The sequence below is a fragment of the Pseudophryne corroboree genome, chromosome 11, assembly GCF_028390025.1.
Source record: "Pseudophryne corroboree isolate aPseCor3 chromosome 11, aPseCor3.hap2, whole genome shotgun sequence".
Classification (NCBI taxonomy): domain Eukaryota; kingdom Metazoa; phylum Chordata; class Amphibia; order Anura; family Myobatrachidae; genus Pseudophryne; species Pseudophryne corroboree.
The window spans coordinates 94,427,812-94,450,148 of NC_086454.1; the positions used below are offsets into that span (position 1 = coordinate 94,427,812).

The 22,337-nt window shown below is 49.8% G+C and overlaps 1 protein-coding gene across 3 annotated transcripts in view; it reads right to left on the minus strand.

The window, feature by feature from the left end:
- The window catches only part of PTPMT1 (protein tyrosine phosphatase mitochondrial 1), an 86,274-nt gene extending 77,269 nt beyond the window's left edge, over window positions 1-9,005 (minus strand). The window contains exons 1-2 of one of the 3 annotated variants that reach the window (XM_063944568.1): window positions 8,868-9,005; window positions 7,504-7,563 (exon numbers count right to left, since the gene is read on the minus strand). The gene's annotated coding sequence lies outside the window, so the exon portion shown is untranslated. Of the gene's footprint in view, window positions 1-7,503; window positions 7,564-8,014; window positions 8,094-8,770 lie in introns of those variants that run through there. The other 2 variants (XM_063944567.1, XM_063944569.1) reach the window with 2 other exon arrangements.
- Between the last annotated feature and the right edge of the window lie 13,332 nt (window positions 9,006-22,337).

Here is a 22,337-nt window from a genome sequence, read left to right on the forward strand (position 1 = left end):
TTAGAAGCAGGAGCACCCATCTTGTTGGGTGCATACAATATAAGCAGTGAGTCAGACTTTCTGACTCCAGCCGTTCTTGAAATATATATTTTCAATGCCCGGACCACGTCCAACAACTTGGAATCCTCCAACTCGTTAGTAGCCGCAGGCACCACAATAGGCTGGTTCAGGTGAAACGCTGACACCACCTTAGGCAGAAAATGAGGACGCGTCCGCAGTTCTGCCCTGTCCGTATGGAAAATCAGATATGGGCTCTTATATGATAAAGCCGCCAATTCTGATACTCTCCTGGCTGAAGCCAGGGCCAGTAGCATGGTTACTTTCCATGTAAGATACTTCATCTCCACCGATTTGAGCGGCTCAAACCAATGGGATTTTAGAAAATCCAAGACTACATTAAGATCCCACGGTGCCACTGGGGGCACAACCGGGGGCTGTATATGTAGTACTCCTTTTACAAAAGTCTGGACTTCAGGAACTGAAGCCAATTCTTTCTGGAAGAAAATCGACAGGGCCGAAATTTGAACCTTAATGGACCCCAATTTGAGGCCCATAGACAATCCTGTTTGCAGGAAATGTAGGAATCGACCCAGTTGAAATTCCTCCGTGGGGGCCTTCCTGGCCTCACACCACGCAACATATTTCCTCCAAATGCAGTGATAATGTTGTGCAGTCACCTCCTTCCTGGCCTTTACCAGTGTAGGAATGACCTCTTCCGGAATGCCTTTTTCCTTTAGAATTCGGCGTTCAACCGCCATGCCGTCAAACGCAGCCGCGGTAAGTCTTGGAATAGACACGGTCCCTGCTGAAGCAGGTCCCGTCTTAGAGGTAGAGGCCACGGATCCTCCGTGAGCATCTCTTGAAGTTCCGGGTACCAAGTTCTTCTTGGCCAATCCGGAGCCACTAGTATCGTTCTTACTCCCTTTTGCCGTATAATTCTCAGTACTTTTGGTATGAGAGGCAGAGGAGGGAACACATACACTGACTGGAACACCCACGGTGTTACCAGAGCGTCCACAGCTATTGCCTGAGGATCTCTTGACCTGGCGCAATACCTGTCCAGTTTTTTGTTGAGGCGGGACGCCATCATATCCACCATTGGTTTTTCCCAACGGTTCACAATCATGTGGAAGACTTCTGGATGAAGTCCCCACTCTCCCGGGTGTAGATCGTGTCTGCTGAGGAAGTCTGCTTCCCAGTTGTCCACTCCCGGAATTAATACTGCTGACAGTGCTATAACATGATCTTCCGCCCAGCGAAGAATCCTTGCAGCTTCTGCCATTGCTGTCCTGCTTCTTGTGCCGCCCTGTCTGTTTACGTGGGCGACTGCCGTGATGTTGTCCGACTGGATCAACACCGGCTGACCCTGAAGCAGGGGTTTTGCCAGACTTAGAGCATTGTAAATCGCTCTTAGCTCCAGTATATTTATGTGAAGAGACATCTCCAGGCTTGACCATACTCCCTGGAAGTTTCTTCCTTGTGTGACCGCTCCCCAGCCTCTCAGACTGGCATCCGTGGTCACCAGGACCCAGTCCTGTATGCCGAATCTGCGGCCCTCTAACAGATGAGCACTCTGCAACCACCACAGAAGAGACACCCTTGTCCGTGGCGATAAGGTTATCCGCTGATGCATCTGCAGATGCGATCCGGACCATTTGTCCAGCAGATCCCACTGAAAAGTTCGTGCGTGGAATCTGCCGAATGGAATCGCTTCGTAAGAAGCCACCATCTTTCCCAGGACTCTTGTGCATTGATGCACAGACACTGTCCCTGGTTTTAGGAGGTTCCTGACAAGTTCGGATAACTCCCTGGCTTTCTCCTCCGGAAGAAACACCTTTTTCTGAACCGTGTCCAGAATCATTCCCAGGAACAGCAGACGTGTCGTCGGGGTCAACTGAGATTTTGGAAAATTCAGAATCCACCCGTGTTGTTGCAGCACTAGTTGGGTTAGTGCTACTCCGTCTTCCAGCTGTTCTCTGGATCTTGCCCTTATCAGGAGATCGTCCAAGTAAGGGATAATTAATACGCCTCTTCTTCGTAGAAGGATCATCATTTCGGCCATTACCTTGGTAAAGACCCGAGGTGCCGTGGACAATCCAAACGGCAGCGTCTGAAACTGATAATGACAGTTTTGCACCACGAACCTGAGGTACCCTTGATGTGAAGGGCAAATTGGGACATGCAGGTAAGCGTCCTTTATGTCCAGGGACACCATAAAGTCCCCTTCTTCCAGATTCGCTATCACTGCTCTGAGTGACTCCATCTTGAACTTGAATTTTTGTATGTACAGGTTCAAAGATTTGAGATTTAGAATAGGTCTTACCGAGCCGTCCGGCTTCGGTACCACAAATAGCGTGGAGTAATACCCCTTTCCCTGTTGCAGGAGGGGTACATTGACTATCACCTGCTGAGCAAACAGCTTGTGAATGGCTTCCAATACCGTCGCCCTGTCCGAGGGAGACGTTGGCAAAGCAGACTTTAGGAACCGGCGAGGGGGAGACTTCTCGAATTCCAACCTGTAACCCTGAGATACTACCTGTAGAATCCAGGGGTCCACCTGTGAGCAAGCCCACTGTGCGCTGAAATTCTTGAGTCGACCCCCCACCGTTCCTGAGTCCGCTTGTAAGGCCCCAGCGTCATGCTGAGGGCTTTGCAGAACCCTGGGAGGGCTTCTGTTCCTGGGCAGGGGCTGCTTGCTGCCCTCTCTTACCCCTTCCTCTGCCCCGAGGCAGATATGACTGTCCTTTTGTCCGCTTGTTCTTATAGGAACGAAAGGACTGCGGCTGAAAAGACGGTGTCTTTTTCTGTTGGGAGGGGGTCTGAGGTAAAAAAGTGGATTTTCCGGCAGTTGCCGTAGCCACCAGATCCGATAGACCGACGCCAAATAATTCCTCCCCTTTATACGGCAATACTTCCATATGTCGTTTGGAATCCGCATCACCTGACCACTGTCGCGTCCATAAACTCCTTCTGGCAGATATGGACATCGCATTTACTCTCGATGCCAGAGTGCAAATATCTCTCTGCGCATCTCGCATATAAAGGAAAGCATCCTTTAATTGCTCTATAGTCAATAAAATACTGTCCCTATCCAGGGTATCAATATTTTCAGTCAGGGAATCCAACCAGACGACCCCAGCACTGCACATCCAGGCTGAGGCGATGGCTGGTCGCAGTATAACACCAGTATGAGTGTATATACTTTTCAGGGTAGTTTCCAGCCTCCTATCAGCTGGATCCTTGAGGGCGGCCGTATCAGGAGACGGTAACGCCACTTGTTTTGATAAGCGTGTGAGCGCCTTATCCACCCTAGGGGGTGTTTCCCAGCGCGCCCTAACCTCTGGCGGGAAAGGGTATAATGCTAATAACTTTTTTGAAATTAGCATTTTTCTATCTGGGTTAACCCACGCTTCATCACATACATCATTTAATTCCTCTGATTCAGGAAAAACTACAGGTAGTTTTTTTACCCCCCACATAATACCCCTTTTTGTGGTACTTGTAGTATCAGAGATATGCAAAGCCTCCTTCATTGCCGTGATCATATAACGTGTGGCCCTACTTGAAAATACGTTTGTTTCATCACCGTCGACACTAGATTCAGTGTCTGTGTCTGGGTCTGTGTCGACCGACTGAGGTAAAGGGCGCTTTACAGCCCCTGACGGTGTCTGAGACGCCTGGGCAGGTACTAACTGGTTTGCCGGCCGTCTCATGTCGTCAACTGATTTTTGTAATGTGCTGACATTATCACGTAATTCCATAAACAAAGCCATCCATTCCGGTGTCGACTCCCTGGGGGGTGACATCACCATTATCGGCAATTGCTCTGCCTCCACGCCAACATCGTCCTCATACATGTCGACACACACGTACCGACACACAGCAGACACACAGGGAATGCTCTTATCGAAGACAGGACCCCACTAGCCCTTTGGGGAGACAGAGGGAGAGTTTGCCAGCACACACCCAAGCGCTATAATATATATGGGAACAACCCTATATAAGTGTTGTTCCTTATAGCCGCTTAAATATATAAAAATATCGCCAAAATATGCCCCCCCTCTCTGTTTTACCCTGTTTCTGTAGTGCAGTGCAGGGGAGAGTCCTGGGAGCCTTCCTCACAGCGGAGCTGAGCAGGAAAATGGCGCTGTGTGCTGAGGAGAATAAGCCCCGCCCCCTATTCCGGCGGGCTTTTCTCCCGGAGTTTTAGACATTTGGCATGGGTTAAATACATACATATAGCCTTAATGGCTATATGTGATGTATTCTTTTGCCATAAAAGGTATTATATATTGCTGCCCAGGGCGCCCCCAGCAGCGCCCTGCACCCTCCGTGACCGTCTGGTGTGAAGTGTGTGACAACAATGGCGCACAGCTGCAGTGCTGTGCGCTACCTTCATGAAGACTGAAGAGCCTTCTGCCGCCTGTTTCCGGACCTTCAATCTTCAGCATCTGTAAGGGGGGTTGGCGGCGCGGCTCCGGGACGAACGCCAGGGTGAGACCTGTGTTCCGACTCCCTCTGGAGCTAATGGTGTCCAGTAGCCTAAGAATCCAATCCATCCTGCACGCAGGTGAGTTGAAATTCTCTCCCCTAAGTCCCTCGATGCAGTGAGCCTGTTGCCAGCAGGACTCACTGAAAATAAAAAACCTAAAAAACTTTTTCTAAGCAGCTCTTTAGGAGAGCCACCTAGATTGCACCCTGCTCGGACGGGCACAAAAACCTAACTGAGGCTTGGAGGAGGGTCATAGGGGGAGGAGCCAGTACACACCATGTGATCCTAAAAGCTTACTATTTGTGCCCTGTCTCCTGCGGAGCCGCTATTCCCCATGGTCCTGACGGAGTCCCCAGCATCCACTTAGGACGTTAGAGAAAGATGCGTAGCCCTATGTAATGTCTGCACTATAACGTGCAGTGACAGATACATTTCAAATAAACCTTCTGAAGCAGCGGAGACCTGAACCGTAAATATCGATTGTAGTGTGAAGTGGGTCCTGAACCCGGTGCTGGATACTGCTGGAAACTGCTAGGCAGTGGCTCTAACCACTTGGCTATTACCGCCACTGCTGCACTGCGGGACAGGAGTCTTAGCCACTAGGCTATAGGAGCTTTAAAGTAGGTTTTTGTTGGGATCTCAACCCTGGTCCCTGTGTTCAGATGTCCCCGCTACTAGTGTACTTGTCTGATGCCACACACATTCCCCAAATTACAAGTGAAACAAAGGAATAATAAAGGGAAGGAAAACCCGTCTCGGAGGCTCCGATGGTTTCCCAAAATGGCGGTTAGCCAGTGATAAAAGCCGGGGAGAAATGTTATGTGGCAAGGCGGAGCTATGTTAACTCTTATAACTGAACATCCAATATACATGGGACTTTATCTATTTGTCTCTGAGTATGTAAGATTAGCCCACTAGGCTACAGGAGACACTGCAAATATGAACCCAGGTCTGTACCTGGATGTGGCAGAGGTTTCCCCTGCAGGGAGGAAATGGCCGCCAGAGTGACATTCCTCTGGGCTATGAGATAAAATCAATATAGTGGATAACTGGATTAGTGCTGAGCCACTCTGACTGCATAGTGTATATTACACTCTCACCAGCACCACCTGTCTGCGCTGCCGCACAGCATAAAACATGTGCCCCGCATTAATCAATGAACTCAGATAAATGGCCACTACACTATAACAGCAGCCGGGGAGCGGAGAGCGCTGAGCCCGCTGTACAGAGCGGGAGTTAGCTCCGCCCCCCGGTTATGGCGCCTTATTTAAAAACTACATTTACCGAAGCGGGAAGCGCCATGTACACCCAGCTGGTCTGCGAGTCGCAGCCGGGGACCGCTGAGCCCGCTATACAGAGCTAGCAGAGCCCTGTATCTGCGAGCCGCCGCCGGGGAGTGTTGCGCTGTACAGAGCGCGAGTCGCGGCCGGGGAGCGCTGAGCCCACTATACAGAGTGGGACTTAGCTCCGCCCCCCTCCGTACAAGGCACCAAATTTAAAAATTGCTTTGCGCTCCAGCGGGATCCCTGTGCCGGCTCTGTGAGTCGCGCTGAGCGGGGATCCGTGCGGGGGGAGCGGGGAGGTGAGCCACAACCGCCAGAGAGCGGGGGGAACGGAGGGGGGGGGGGGGGAACGGAGGGGGGGGGCGCACCCATTGTTGTAACACTCAGTACATTACAGCCCCAGAGAGCCCTTCTGGAGTGGTTGTACAGTTTCAATAAAAAAGTGCATTGATAACAGCCACCTCAAATAAAGTACAGCTTACTCACCACTGCTGCTGTTCTTGGTGGAGTGGCCCCGACACACGCCGCACGCAGCGGGGTGTCCGGCCACGTAAACTTACCGCTGCCATAATCTTCTGCTGGTGGAGCGGCCCCGACACGCATCGCACGCAGCGGTGTCCGGCCAGCTCAGGAGAGCTCAGTGTCTCCCTCAGCCGGGGCCCATCCCGAGCCGCACGCAGCTGCGATGGGACCCCGCCGGCAGCTCCCGCGGTGCAGACTGGCAGTGGCAAAGCTGCCAGTCTGTGAGTGCAAGAAGAAAAAATAAATAAAAATTTTCAAGAGAAAGCCCAAGAGTGACCAGCTCCCTCGGGCACTAAACTAAGACTGGCTTGGAGGGGGGACATAGTAGGGGAGGAGCTAGTCACATGGTTATACATTTAAAGTGCCAGCTCCCAGTTACTACCTACTATATCCCCATTGTATTTGCACTCCAGTGGCCCCTAGTGGATGAAGGAGAAATAGTCAGCACATGTTCACTGATGTTCCAGTCAAGTTTCACATTAATGTGTATTTGATTAGTGACAACACCTTACTATAAACAATCTGTATCTCCTGCTCATACGGCATGTCATTGTGACATGGACTGTGTTATGGTGTGAGAAGGAAACCACAGAGTGAGAGTTATATAGTGGAAGGAGCAGGGTCCCCAGAGCACACTGTAGCAATGTGCTGCTCCTGTTACGCTTATGTGGGAACTCGATGCTGTCAAACTTATTACTATATGAAATCAAAATTCATCCATTCACCTTGTTTTCATTTGTGCTTATTATATGGAAACTCCACATTAAAAAGAGTTCCACGTTACTGGTCCATCCAACTTGCTCTTTACACAATCACACTCTTGCTAACCTTCAGCGAGTGCTCCGGACAGTTGGAATACTAATGACCTCCCACCCCTACCGGTTCTCTAGGCACTATAATGACATTAAAGGGTAAATTTACTAAAGCTTCTAAAACAGACAAGCGGTTGCAACCAGATTCTAGATATCATTTCTCTGCTGCATTCTAGAAAATGACAGACAGAACTTGACTGTTTGCTAAGGACAACACCACCACTTGTCTGTATTAGAGGCTTTAGTAAATCTACCCTCTTACAGAGCAGAGATGGGACTTCTGTGTTACCAACAAAGCATGTTATACTCATATAAGTGATGCAGCCTGAAGAGGGTCCTTATGTGACTTAAATGCTGCTTATTCCTGAATACTGACAAGGAAAGGGGAACTTACGACTGGTCTCTATTGTGGTGCCCTCACATCAGACTTGTGGCTGCACTTGGAGAACGCTGGCTGCAAGAGAAAAGGCAGGGTATTAGTCCACACAGCCGTAACAGAAGCCAGCTAGTGTCATCCAGAACATCACATACACCAAGAAGAGATTTCTGAAGGCAAACAGCAATAGTTCATGTGGGATGCAGTTATGTGACCGGCGGGCAAGAGACAGCCGGTCACACCACCTCCACCTACATCCCGTACCCTGAGAATGCCGACTACCAGGGACAATTACCACTCGTGGGTGTTCACGACACCCATAGAGTGAGAATAGAACCCGTGGCGAGCGCAAGGAGCTTATTGCGCACATCATCCATCCCCCCAATCCTGGCGGCATTCCGCTACCGGGATACCAGCGGAGGTATGCTGACTGGCAGTCTTCTGACCACGGGTCACGCATACCAAACCTGTTCATGTATCATATATGTATTTTTGGGTAAGGATGTGGCGAAATTCCTGAGATAATTACATGCTCGCACAGGCTCCTTCAGGCTTCAATGAGCAAATGCAAAACCCCTCCAACAGTTGGTCTGCATCACTGACAGTGGCCTATCAGCCGACACCCCTATGGCACCCTCACCAGATTGTCTGATTTACCAGTCATGTACTCCCTTTCACTACTGGGAATCTACAATGGCAATGATTTTGGATGACAGGTGAGCCAGGTCACGTGATAAAAACAAAACAAGCATAATGAAGATCACTCAAAAGGCAAATGCAACATATATGTAATATAGCATGTACACATGGCATTAATATGCAATTAGTGGTGGTGTAGTCGATACTGAACTGCAACTCCCAGTGTGCGCTCAATGTGAGGCTGAATGACACGTTTGGAAAGATCGCTTAGGTAGGCAAATAAATAAATATTATGCTATACTTTTAAACTGTGACACTCCTGCATTACACAGGTTCTGTGGCTAATGAAAACCAGGTGAAACACAGGCTTGAATTAAGCCAGCCACAGAACCTGTATAATTCATGAGTGGCCTAGTTTATAGGTTTATTATGATAAGCGTAATCTTGGTACATCCTTGTGGGTCAAGGTTAGGCTTTAAGCCCAGGAAAGGAGGTGGGGGGGGATAAACTGCTCAGAGAATGGATTTTAGTAATATTTATTATACTGGTTGTCAGAGCATGCTGGAACTTGTAGTTCCACTGCAGACCGCCAGAGAGCCACACTAGGTTATTACACATCTCCTAGCTGTATCCCCACCCCTCTCACCTCTCCGGAGCAGGCCCCCTCCCCACACAAGCCAGCATCAATCCCCGGGATTGAAGCCGGGCAGCAAGGGCAAGCAGGGCAGCTCTGACGTCCCCACCTGTGTCAGGTCCGGCTGCCAAAGCGCTCCGGGTAACTTCCGGTGCGTGAGAGCGAGAGAAGGTGAGTTCCGGATGTAGAGGGTAAGAGCTCGGCAGCATCTGTGGGTATGGAATCACGCCTCACCTAGAGCACACCAGAATCCCTTCCCCCGGTGTGAGGGTGCTCAGGAGGGGTCATATCCATAGCCACATTATAGTGATCCTGAGTATTACTGCTTATTTTTTTGCTAACTTATTTTCCAGTTGCACTCACCTGGGGGCTGTATCTGGTGGTTGATGTTAACATAAAAAATAAGTCAACATTTAATTTACCACCGGCGAAATGCAGTTCTATAGTTTGCGGTAAAAACAAGTCTGTGGAGTGTGTGTATATATATATATATATATTTATGTAACGTCCTAGTGGATGCTGGGAACTCCGAAAGGACCATGGGGAATAGCGGCTCCGCAGGAGACTGGGCACAACTAAAGAAACCTTTAGGTCACCTGGTGTGCACTGGCTCCTCCCACTATGACCCTCCTCCAAGCCTCAGTTAGATCTTTGTGCCCGGCCGAGCTGGATGCACACTAGGGGCTCTCCTGAGCTTCTAGAAAGAAAGTATATAATTAGGTTTTTTATTTTACAGTGAGATCTGCTGGCAACAGGCTCACTGCACCGAGGGACTAAGGGGAGAAGAAGCGAACCTACCTGCTTGCAGCTAGCTTGGGCTTCTTAGGCTACTGGACACCATTAGCTCCAGAGGGATCGACCGCAGGCCCGTCCTTGGTGTTCGGTCCCGGAGCCGCGCCGCCGTCCCCCTTACAGAGCCAGAAGCAAGAAGAGGTCCGGAAAATCGTCGGCAGAAGACATCAGTCTTCACCAAGGTAGCGCACAGCACTGCAGCTGTGCGCCATTGCTCCTCATACACACTTCACACTCCGGTCACTGAGGGTGCAGGGCGCTGGGGGGGGCGCCCTGAGCAGCAATAATAAGACCTTGGCTGGCAAAATAATCACAATATATAGTCCCAGAGGCTATATATGTGATAAATACCCCTGCCAGAATCCATATAAAAGCGGGAGAAAAGTCCGCGAAAAAGGGGCGGAGCTATCTCCCTCAACACACTGGCGCCATTTTCTCTTCACAGTGCAGCTGGAAGACAGCTCCCCAGGCTCTCCCCTGTAGTTTTCAGGCTCAAAGGGTTAAAAAGAGAGGGGGGGCACTAAATTTAGGCGCAATATTGTATATACAAGCAGCTATTGGGGAAAATTCACTCAGTTATAGTGTTAATCCCCACATTATATAGCGCTCTGGTGTGTGCTGGCATACTCTCTCTCTGTCTCCCCAAAGGGCTTTGTGGGGTCCTGTCCTCAGTCAGAGCATTCCCTGTGTGTGTGCGGTGTGTCGGTACGGCTGTGTCGACATGTTTGATGAGGAGGCTTATGTGGTGACGGAGCAGATGCCGATAAATGTGATGTCGCCCCCTGTGGGGCCGACACCAGAGTGGATGGATAGGTGGAAGGTATTAACCGACAGTGTCAACTCCTTACATAAAAGGCTGGATGACGTAACAGCTGTGGGACAGACGGCTTCTCAGCCCGCGCCTGCCCAGGCGTCTCAAAGGCCATCAGGGGCTCAAAAACGCCCGCTCCCTCAGATGGCAGACACAGATGTCGACACGGAGTCTGACTCCAGTGTCGACAAGGTTGAGACATATACACAATCCACTAGGAACATCCGTGACTTGATCCCGGCAATAAAAAATGTGTTACACATTTCTGACATTAACCCAAGTACCTCTAAAAATGGGTTTTATGTTTGGGGAGAAAAAGCAGGCAGTGTTTGGTTCCCCCATCAGATGAGTGAATGAAGTGTGTGAAAAAGCGTGGGTTCCCCCGATAAGAAACTGGTAATTTCTAAAAAGTTACTGATGGCGTACCCTTTCCCGCCAGAGGATAAGTTACGCTGGGAGATATCCCCTAGGGCGGATAAGGCGCTCACACGGTTGTCAAAAAAGGTGGCACTGCCGTCTTAGGATACAGCCACTTCGAAGGTACCTGTTGATAAAAAGCAGGAGGCTATCCTGAAGTCTGTATTTACACACTCAGGTACTAGACTGAGACCTGCAGATCGTGCTGCTGCAGCGTGGTCGGTGACCCTGTCAAACAGGGAGACTTGTTTGCTAACATATGAACATATTAAAGACGTCGTCTTATATATGAGGGATGCACAGAGGGATATTTTGCTGGCTGGCATCCAAAATTATTGTAATGTCCATTCTGTCAGGAGGGTGTTAGAGACCTGTCACTGGACAGGTGATCCTGACTTTAAAAGGCACATAGAGATTCTGCCTTATAAGGGTGAGGAATTATTTGGGGATGGTCTCTGGGACCTCGTATCCACAGCAACAGCTGGGAAGAAAATTTTTTACCTCAGGTTTCCTCACAGACTAAGAAAGCACTGTATTATCAGGTACAGTCTTTTCGGCTTCAGAAAAGCAAGCGGGTCAAAGGCGCTTCCTTTCTGCATAGAGACAAGGGAAGAGGGAAAAAGCTGCACCAGTCAGCCAGTTCCCAGAATCAAAATTCTTCTACCGCTTCCTCTGAGTCCACCGCATGACGCGGGGGCTCCACAGGCGTAGCCAGGTACGGTGGGGGGCCGCCTCAAAAATTTCAGCGATCAGTGGGCTCGCTCACAGGTGGATCCCTGTTTCCTTCAAGTAGTATCTCAGGGGTACAAGCTGGAATTCGAGATGTCTTCCCCCCGCCGTTTCCTCAAATCTGCCTTGCCGACAACTCCCTCAGGCAGGGAGGCTGTGCTAGAGGCAATTCACAAGCTGTATTCCCAGCAGGTGATAGTCAAGGTGCCCCTACTTCAACAAGGACGGGGTTACTATTCCACACTGTTTGTGGTACCGAAACCGCACGGTTCGGTGTGACCCATTTTATATTTAAAATCCTTGAACACATACATAAAAAATTCAAGTTCAAGATGGAATCGCTCAGGGCGGTTATTGCAAGCCTGGACGAGGGGGATTACATGGTATCCCGGGACATCAAGGATGCTTACCTGAATGTCCCCATTTACCATCCTCACCAGGAGTACCTCAGATTTGTGGTACAGGATTGCCATTACCAAGTCCAGACACTGCCGTTTGGACTGTACACGGCACCGAGGGTGTTTACCAAGGTAATGGCCGAAATGATGATACTCCATCGAAAAAAGGGAGTTTTAATTATCCCATACTTGGACGATCTCCTTATAAAGGCGAGGTCCAAGGAGCAGTTGTTAGTCGGGGTAGCACTATCTCGGAAAGTGCTACAACAGCACGGTTGGATTCTAAACATTCCAAAGTCACAGCTGGTTCCTACGACACGTCTACTGTTCCTGGGGATGGTTCTGGACACAGACCAGAAAAAAGTGTTTCTCCCGGAGGAGAAAGCCAAGGAGCTGTCATCTCTAGTCAGAGACCTCCTGAAGCCGAAACAGGTATCTGTGCATCATTGCACGCGAGTCCTGGGAAAAATGGTAGCTTCCTACGAAGCAATCCCATTCGGCAGGTTCCTTGCAAGAACTTTTCAGTGGGACCGGTTGGACAAGTGGTCCGGATCGCATCTTCAGATGCATCGGCTGATAACCCTGTCTCCAAGGACCAGGGTTTCGCTACTGTGGTGGCTGCAGGGTGCCCATCTTCAAGAGGGCCACAGGTTCGGCATACAGGACTGGGTCCTGGTGACCACGGATGCCAGCCTTTGAGGCTGGGGGGCAGTCACACAGGGAAGAAACTTCCAGGGACTTTGGTCAAGTCAGGAGACTTCCCTACACAAAAATATTCTGGAACTGAGGGCCATTTACAATGCCCTGAGTCAGGTAAGGCCTCTGCTTCAAAACCAGCCGGTACTGATCCAATCAGACAACATCACGGCAGTCGCCCATATAAACCGACAGGGCGGCACAAGAAGCAGGATGGCGATGGCAGAAGCCACAGGGATTCTCCGATGGGCGGAAAATCACGTGTTAGCACTGTCAGCAGTGTTCATTTCGGGAGTGGATAACTGGGAAGCAGACTTCCTCAGCAGACACGATCTACACCCGGGAGAGTGGGGACTTCTTCCAGAAGTCTTCCAACTGATGGTAAACCGTTGGGAAAGGCCACAGGTGGACATGATGGCGTCCCGCTTAAACAAAAAACTAGATAAATATTGCGCCAGGTCAAGAGACCCTCAGGCAATAGCTGTGGACGCTCTAGTGACACCGTGGGTGTACCAGTCGGTTTATGTGTTCCCCCCTCTGCCTCTCATACCAAGGGTACTGAGAATAATAAGAAGGCGAGGAGAAAGAACGATACTCGTGGTTCCGGATTGGCCGAGAAGAGCTTGGTACCCAGAACTTCAAGAAATGATATCAGAGGACCCATGGCCTCTACCGCTCAGACAGGATCTGCTACAGCAGGGGCCCTGTCTGTGCCAAGACGTACCGCGGCTGCGTTTGACGGCATGGCGGTTGAACACCGGATCCTAAAGGAAAAGGGCATTCCGGAGGAAGTCATTCCTACGCTGATTAAGCTAGGAAAGAAGTAACCGCAAACCATTATCACCGTATTTGGCGGAAATATGTTGCGTGGTGTGAGGCCAGGAAGGCCCCAACGGAGGAATTTCAGCTGGGTCGATTTCTGCACTTCCTACAGTCAGGAGTGACTATGGGCCTAAAAAAATTGGGTTCCATTAAGGTCCAGATTTCGGCTCTGTCGATTTTCTTTCAGAAAGAACTGGCTTCACTGCCTGAAGTTCAGACTTTTGTAAAGGGAGTGCTGCATATTCAGCCACCTTTTGTGCCTCCAGTGGCACCTTGGGATCTCAACGTGGTGTTGAGTTTCTTAAAATCACATTGGTTTGAACCACTTAAAACCGTGGATCTAAAATATCTCACGTGGAAAGTGGTCATGTTATTGGCCTTGGCTTCAGCCAGGCGTGTATCAGAATTGGCGGCTTTGTCATGTAAAAGCCCTTATCTGATTTTCCATATGGATAGGGCGGCATTGAGGACTCGTCCCCAGTTTCTCCCTAAGGTGGTATCAGCTTTTCATTTGAACCAACCTATTGTGGTGCCTGCGGCTACTAGGGGCTTGGAGGATTCCAAGTTACTGGACGTAGTCAGGGCCTTGAAAATTTCTGTTTCCAGGACGGCTAGAGTCAGGAAAACTGACTCGCTATTTATCCTGTATGCACCCAACAAACTGGGTGCTCCTGCTTCTAAGCAGACTATTGATCGCTGGATTTGTAGCACAATTCAGCTGGCGCATTCTGCGGCTGGACTGCCGCATCCTAAATCTGTAAAAGCCCATTCCACAAGGAAGGTGGGCTCATCTTGGGCGGCTGCCCGAGGGGTCTCGGCTTTACAACTTTGCCGAGCTGCTACTTGGTCAGGGGCAAACACGTTTGCAAAATTCTACAAATTTGATACCCTGGCTGAGGAGGACCTGGAGTTCTCTCATTCGGTGCTGCAGAGTCATCCGCGCACTCCCGCCCGTTTGGGAGCTTTGGTATAATCCCCATGGTCCTTTCAGAGTTCCCAGCATCCACTAGGACGTTAGAGAAAATAAGATTTTATTCACCGGTAAATCTATTTCTCGTAGTCCGTAGTGGATGCTGGGCGCCCATCCCAAGTGCGGATTGTCTGCAATACTTGTACATAGTTATTGTTAACAAAAGGGTTATTGTTGAGCCATCTCTAGAGAGGCTCAGTGTTTTCATACTGTTAACTGGGTATAGTATCACGAGTTATACGGTGTGATTGGTGTGGCTGGTATGAGTCTTACCCGGGATTCAAAATCCTTCCTTATTGTGTCAGCTCTTCCGGGCACAGTATCCTAACTGAGGCTTGGAGGAGGGTCATAGTGGGAGGAGCCAGTGCACACCAGGTGACCTAAAGCTTTCTTTAGTTGTGCCCAGTCTCCTACGGAGCCGCTATTCCCCATGGTCCTTTCGGAGTTCCCAGCATCCACTACGGACTACGAGAAATAGATTTACCGGTGAGTGAAATCTTATTTTTTTTATATATATATATATATATATATATATATATATATATATATATATATATATATATATATATATATATATATCTCATATTTGCCTACCTGACCCTCTCCATGAGGGAGAAAATGCTCTGTTCCTGGACTTTCCTGGTAATGTATGATTACCATCACCTGTGGTGAAACACCTTTCTTATCCATTAACTAGTTCACCACAGGTGATGGCAATCATACATTACCAGGAAAGTCCAGGAACAAAGCATTTTCTCCCTCATGGAGAGGGTCAGGTAGGCAAGCATGAGATATATATATATATATATATATATATATATATATATATATATATATATATACATACATACATACATACATACATACATACATACATACATACATACATACATACATATATACACATATATATATATATATATACATACACACATATATATATATATATATACATATATATATATATATATATACACACATACATACACATATATATATATATATATATTTCTCTGACGTCCTAGTGGATGCTGGGTACTCCGTAAGGACCATGGGGAATAGACGGGCTCCGCAGGAGACTGGGCACTCTAAAGAAAGATTTAGGTCTATCTGGTGTGCACTGGCTCCTCCCCCTATGACCCTCCTCCAAGCCTCAGTTAGATTTCTGTGCCCGGGTGAGCTGGATGCACACTAGGGGCTCTCCTGAGCTCCTAGGAAGAAAGTATATGTTAGGTTTTTTATTTTCAGTGAGACCTGCTGGCAACAGGCTCACTGCACCGAGGGACTAAGGGGAGAAGAAGCGAACCTACCTAAGTGGTGGTAGCTTGGGCTTCTTAGGCTACTGGACACCATTTGCTCCAGAGGGATCGAACACAGGACCCGACCTCGTCGTCCGTTCCCGGAGCCGCGCCGCCGTCCCCCTTACAGAGCCAGAAGCAAGAAGGTGGTCCGGAAAATCGGCGGCTGAAGACTTCTGTCTTCTCCAAGATAGCGCACAGCACTGCAGCTGTGCGCCATTGCTCCTCATGCACACCACACACTGCGGTCACTGATGGGTGCAGGGCGCTGGGGGGGGGGGCGCCCTGAGCAGCAATATTAACACCTTGGCTGGCGAACTGACACCATATATAGCCCCAGGGGCTATATAGGTGTTTATTAACCCCTGCCAGAACTTTTACAATAGCGGGAGAAAGCCCGCCGAAAAAGGGGCGGAGCCATCTCCCTCAGCACACTGGCGCCATTTTCCCTCACAGCTCTGCTGGAGGGATCGCTCCCTGGCTCTCCCCTGCAGTCCTGCACTACAGAAAAGGGTTAAAAAGAGAGGGGGGGCACAAATTAGGCGCAGTATATATATATTATGCAGCTATAAGGGAAAACACTCTCTATAGGTGATATCCCTGTGATATATAGCGCTCTGGTGTGTGCTGGCATACTCTCCCTCTGTCTCCCCAAAGGGCTTTGTGGGGTCCTGTCCTCTGTCAGAGCATTCCCTGTGTGTGTGCTGTGTGTCGGTACTGCTGTGTCGACATGTATGATGAGGATAATGATGTGGAGGCGGAGCAAATGCCTGTGAATGGGATGTCACCCCCTGCGGGGTCGACACCGGTGTGGATGGACTTATGGAAGGAATTACGTGACAGTGTCAACTCCTTACATAAAAGGTTTGACGACATATGACAGCCGGCTGCTCAGCTTGTGCCTGTCCAAGCGTCTCACATGTCGTCAGGGGCTCTAAAACGCCCGCTACCTCAGATGGCAGACACAGATGTTGACACGGATACCGACTCCAGTGTCGACGACGATGAGACTAGTGTACCTTCCAATAGGGCCACCCGTTACATGATTGAGGCAATGAAAAATGTATTACACATTTCTGATAATACCCCAGATACCACAAAAAAGGGTATTATGTTTGGTGACAGAAAACTACCAGTAGTTTTCCTGCATCTGAGGAATTGATATGAAGTGTGTGAGGAAGCGTGGACTTCCCCCGATAAGAAATTGATCATTTCTAAGCAGCGTACCCTTTTCCGCCAGAGGATAGGTCACGTTGGGAAATAACCCCTAGGGTAGATAAAGCGGTTACACGCTTATTAAAAAAGGTGGCACTACCGTCACGGATACGGCCGCCCTGAAGGACCTGCTGATAGAAAGCAGAAAACTACCCTTAAAGCTATATACACACACACGGGCATTATATTGAGACCTGCTATTGCCTCGGCATGGATGTGCAGTGCGGCAGCTGCGTGGTCAGATTCCCTGTTGGATAATATTTATACTATAGATAGGGACAATATTTTGCTGAAAATAGAGCATATAAAAGACGCTGTCTTATACATGCGTGATGCACAGAGGGATATTTGCCGACTGGCATCACTAATAAGCGCTATGTAAAACCATTGCCGCCAGAAGGGGGTTATGGACTCGGCAATGGTCGGGCGATGCCGATTCAAAACGGCACATGGAAGTTTGCCCTAGAAGGGGGTGGAACTGTTTGGGGATGGTCTTTCAGACCTCGTTTCCACAGCTACGGCTGGGAAATCAAAACTTTTGCCACAAGCTACCCCACAGCAAAAGTAAGCACTGTATTATCAGGTACAGTCCCTTCGGCCCCAGAAAAGTAGAGGGCTAGAGGCTCATCTTTTCTGCCAAGAGGAAAAGGTAGAGGGAAAAAGCTGCAGCACACAGCTAGTTCCCGGGAGCAGAAGTCCTCCCCTGCGTCCGGTAAGTCCACAGCATGACGCTGGGGCTGCTCAGGCGGACCTGGGTACGGTGGGGGCCCGTCTCAGAAAATTCAGCGCACAGTGGGCTCTCTCACAGGTGGATCCCTGGGTTCTTCAAACAGTATCTCAGAGGTACAGGCTGGAATTCGAGACGTCTCCCCCCCGCCGTTTCCTAAAATCTGCCTTACCGGCAACTCCCTCTGCCAGGGAGGCAGTGTTGGTGGCTATCCAAAAAACTGTATTCACAGCAAGTGATTATCAAGGTACCCCTCCTTCAACAGGAAAAGGGTTACTTTTTCACAATGTTTGTGGTACCGAAACCGGACGGTTCGGTGAGACCCATCTTAAATTTAGAATCCTTGAACACATATAACAAAAGATTCAAGTTCAAGATGGAATCGCTCAGGGCGATTATTGCGATCCTGGACGAGGGGGATTACAGGGTCTCTCTGGACATCAAGGATACTTACCTGCATGTCCCCATTTACCCTCCTCACCAGGAGTACCTCAAGATTGTGGTACCGGACTGTCACTATCAGTTCCAGACGCTGCCGTTTGGATTATCCACGGCACCGAGGGTCTTTACCATGGGTAATGACCGAAATGATGATACTCCTTCGCAAGAAGGGAGTTTTAATTATCCCGTACTTGGACGATCTCCTGATACAGGCGAGGTCCACGGAACAGTTGGTAAGGGGGTAGCACTTTCTCCGGAAGTGCTGCAACAGCAGGACTGGATTCTCAATTCCAAAGTCACAGCTGGTCCCGACGACACGTCTTCTGTTCCTGGGAATGATTCTGGACACAGACCAGAAAAGAGTGTTTCTTCCAGTGGAAAAAGCCGAGGAGTTGTCATCTCTAGTCAGAGACATCCTAAAACCGGGACAGGTGTCGGTACATCAATGCACACGAGTCCTGGGAAAAATGGTAGCTTCGTACGAGGCGATTCCATTCGGAAGGATCCACGCAAGGACTTTCCAGTGGGACCTGTTGGACAAATGGTCCGGGTCCCATCTCCAGATACAACAGCGAATAACCCTGTCGGCAAGGACCAGGGTGTCGCTGCTGTGGTGGCTGCAGAGGGCTCATCTACTAGAGGGCCGCAGATTCGGAATACAGGACTGGGTCCTGGTGACCACGGATGCCAGCCTTCGGGGCTGGGGTGCAGTCACACAGGGAGGAAATTTCCAAGGACTGTGGTCAAATCAGGAGATTTCGCTTCACATAAATATTCTGGAGCTAAGGGCCATTTACAATGCCCTAAGCCAAGCAAGACCCCTGCTTCAGAACCGGCCGGTACTGATCCAATCAGACAACATCACGGCGGTCGCCCATGTATACAGACAGGGCGGCACAAGAAGCAGGAGGGCAATGGCAGAAGTCACAAGGATTCTCCGATGGGCAGAGAATCATGTGTTAGCACTGTCAGCAGTGTTCATTCCGGGAGTGGACAACTGGGAAGCAGACTTCCTCAGCAGGCACGACCTCCACCCGGGAGAATGGGGACTTCATCCAGAAGTCTTCCAGATGCTGGTAAACCGTTGGGAAAAACCACAGGTGGACATGATGGCGTCCCGCCTCAACAAAAAGCTAAAAAGATATTGCGCCAGGTCAAGGGACCCTCAGGCGATCGCTGTGGACGCTCTAGTGACACCGTGGGTGTACCAGTCGGTTTATGTGTTTCCTCCTCTACCTCTCATACCCAAAGTAATGAGAATGATAAGAAAGCGAGGAGTGAGAACTATTCTCGTGGCTCCGGATTGGCCAAGAAGAGCTTGGTACCCGGAGCTTCAAGAGATGCTTGCAGAGGACCCTTGGCCTCTGCCGCTCAGACAAGACCTGCTGCAGCAGGGACCCTGTCTGTTCCAAGACTTACCGCGGCTGCGTTTGACGGCATGGCGGTTGAACGCCGGATCCTAAAGGAAAAAAGGCATTCCGGAGGAAGTCATCCCTACCCTGATCAAGGCCAGGAAGGATGTCACCGCAAAACATTATCACCGCATTTGGCGAAAATATGTTGCTTGGTGTGAGGCCAAGAAGGCCCCAACGGAGGAATTTCAACTGGGTCGATTCCTGCAAGCAGGTGTGACGTTGGGCCTCAAATTGGGGTCCATTAAGGTCCAGATCTCGGCCCTGTCTATTTTCTTCCAGAAAGAACTGGCTTCACTGCCTGAAGTTCAGACTTTTGTCAAGGGAGTTCTGCATATTCAGCCTCCTTTTGTGCCCCCAGTGGCACCTTGGGATCTCAATGTGGTTTTGGAGTTCTGAAATCACATTGGTTTGAGCCACTTAAGACTGTGGATTTAAAATATCTCACGTGGAAAGTGGTTATGTTGTTGGCTCTGGCTTCGGCCAGACGTGTGTCAGAATTGGCGGCTTTGTCCTGTAAAAGCCCCTATCTGATTTTCCATATGGATAGGGCAGAGTTGAGGACTCGTCCTCAGTTTCTCCCGAAGGTGGTATCAGCTTTTCACTTGAACCAACCTATTGTGGTGCCTGCGGCTACTAGGGACTTGGAGGTTTCCAAGTTTCTGGACGTAGTCAGGGCCCTGAAAATAAATCTGTAAAAGCCCATTCCACGAGGAAGGTGGGCTCATCTTGTGCGGCTGCCCGAGGGGTCTCGGCTTTACAACTTTGCCGAGCTGCTACTTGGTCAGGGGCAAACATGTTTGCAAAATTTTATAAATTTGATACCCTGGCTGAGGAGGACCTGGAGTTCTCTCATTCGGTGCTGCAGAGTCATCCGCACTCTCCCACCCGTTTGGGAGCTTTGGTATAATCCCCATGGTCCTTACGGAGTACCCAGCATCCACTAGGACGTCAGAGAAAATAAGATTTTACTCACCGGTAAATCTATTTCTCGTAGTCCGTAGTGGATGCTGGGCACCCATCCCAAGTGCGGATTGTCTGCAATACTTGTAAATAGTTATTGTTACAAAAATCGGGTTGTTATTGCCAGCCATCTGTTCAGAGGCTCCATTGTTATCATACTGTTAACCGGGGTTCCTATCACGAGTTATATGGTGTGATTGGTGTGGCTGGTATAAGTCTTACCCGGGATTCAAAATCCTTCCTTATTGTGTCAGCTCTTCCGGGCACAGTGTCCTAACTGAGGCTTGGAGGAGGGTCATAGGGGGAGGAGCCAGTGCACACCAGATAGACCTAAATCTTTCTTTAGAGTGCCCAGTCTCCTGCGGAGCCCGTCTATTCCCCATGGTCCTTACGGAGTACCCAGCATCCACTACAGACTACGAGAAATAGATTTACCGGTGAGTAAAATCTTATTTTCTCTAACGTCCTAGTGGATGCTGGGGACACCGTAAGGACCATGGGGATAGACGGGCTCCGCAGGAGACATGGGCACTTTAAGAAAGAATTTAGGTTCTGGTGTGCACTGGCTCCTCCCTCTATGCCCCTCCTCCAGACCTCAGTTTGATACGGTGCCCAGACGAGCTGGGTGCTTTTCAGTGAGCTCTCCTGAGTTTGCTGAGAGAAAGTATTTTGTTAGGTTTTTTATTTTCAGGGAGCTCTGCTGGCAACAGACTCCCTGCATCGTGGGACTGAGGGGAGAGAAGCAGCCCTACTCTCTGAAGCTAGGTCCTGCTTCTTAGGCTACTGGACACCATTAGCTCCAGAGGGATCGTACCCTCGCTACTCACCCTCGCCGTCCGGTCCCGGAGCCGCGCCGCCGTCCCCCTCGCAGAGCCGGAAGACAGAAGCCGGGTGAGTATGAGAAGCAAAGAAGACTTCACAGGCGGCAGAAGACTCCGTGTTCTTCACTGAGGTAACGCACAGCACTGCAGCTGTGCGCCATTGCTCCACACACCTACACATACTCCGGTCACTGAAAGGGTGCAGGGGGGGGGGGGGGGGGGGCGCCGCCGCCCTGGGCAGCATTTGGGACCTCTTTTGGCAAAGTTAAACATATATACAGCTGGGCACTGTATATATGTATGAACCCCCGCCAAAAAATTGCATATTTAAGCGGGACAGAAGCCCGCCGCCGAGGGGGCGGGGCTTCTTCCTCAGCACTCACCAGCACCATTTTTTCTCCACAGCTCCGCTGAGAGGAAGCTCCCCAGGCTCTCCCCTGCAGATACACGGTAGACGAGGGTAAAAAGAGAGGGGGGGCACATAATTAGGCGCAAAAAGCAATATAAACAGCAGCTACTGGGTTAACATTAAGTTACTGTGTTATTCCTGGGTTTATAGCGCTGGGGTGTGTGCTGGCATACTCTCTCTCTGTCTCTCCAAAGGGCTTTGTGGGGGAACTGTCTTCAGAGAGGGTATTCCCTGTGTGTGTGGTGTGTCGGTACGCTTGTGTCGACATGTCTGATGAGGAAGGCTATGTGGAAGCAGAGCGGGAGCAAATGAATGTGGTGTCTCCGCCGACGGCGCCGACACCTGATTGGATGGATATGTGGAAGGTTTTAAATGATAACGTTAATTCCTTGCATAAAAAGTTAGAAAAAGCTGAAGCCCCGGGACAGTCAGGGTCCCAACCCGTGCCTGATCCTATGTCGCAGAGTCCGTCAGGGTCTCAGAAGCACCCACTATCCCAAACTGTTGACACAGATACCGACATGGATTCTGACTCCAGTGTCGATTACGATGATGCAAAGTTACAGCCAAAATTGGCTAAATCCATCCGTTATATGATTATAGCAATTAAGGATGTGTTGCACATCACAGAGGAAACCCCAGTCCCTGACAAGAGGGT